Consider the following 315-nt stretch of genomic DNA (forward strand, 5'->3'; position numbering starts at 1 on the left):
GCTTGGAATCACCAAGAACATTCCATTGGTTGACATTCAACACATTTTGATCTTTGAAAATATCTGTTATGACACACCTAACCAAATTACCATTATCTACAGTATTTCCAACTTAATCACCTGTCCACCCATATAGCCCATTCTTATGTCTTCAAGTGGGAGAACCATCTTAGAAGTACCAAATCCGAGGAGGATTGGCCACAAATTTGGTCCACATTTACCTCTTGTACTATCAGTATGATATCTACAAAATCTGCTATGAAGGTACTCACCCAATGGTACATGGTCCTACCATGGATTTATAGGGGGGGGGCT

This window comes from Pelophylax lessonae (assembly GCF_965119305.1).
Source record: "Pelophylax lessonae genome assembly, chromosome: 9".
Classification (NCBI taxonomy): domain Eukaryota; kingdom Metazoa; phylum Chordata; class Amphibia; order Anura; family Ranidae; genus Pelophylax; species Pelophylax lessonae.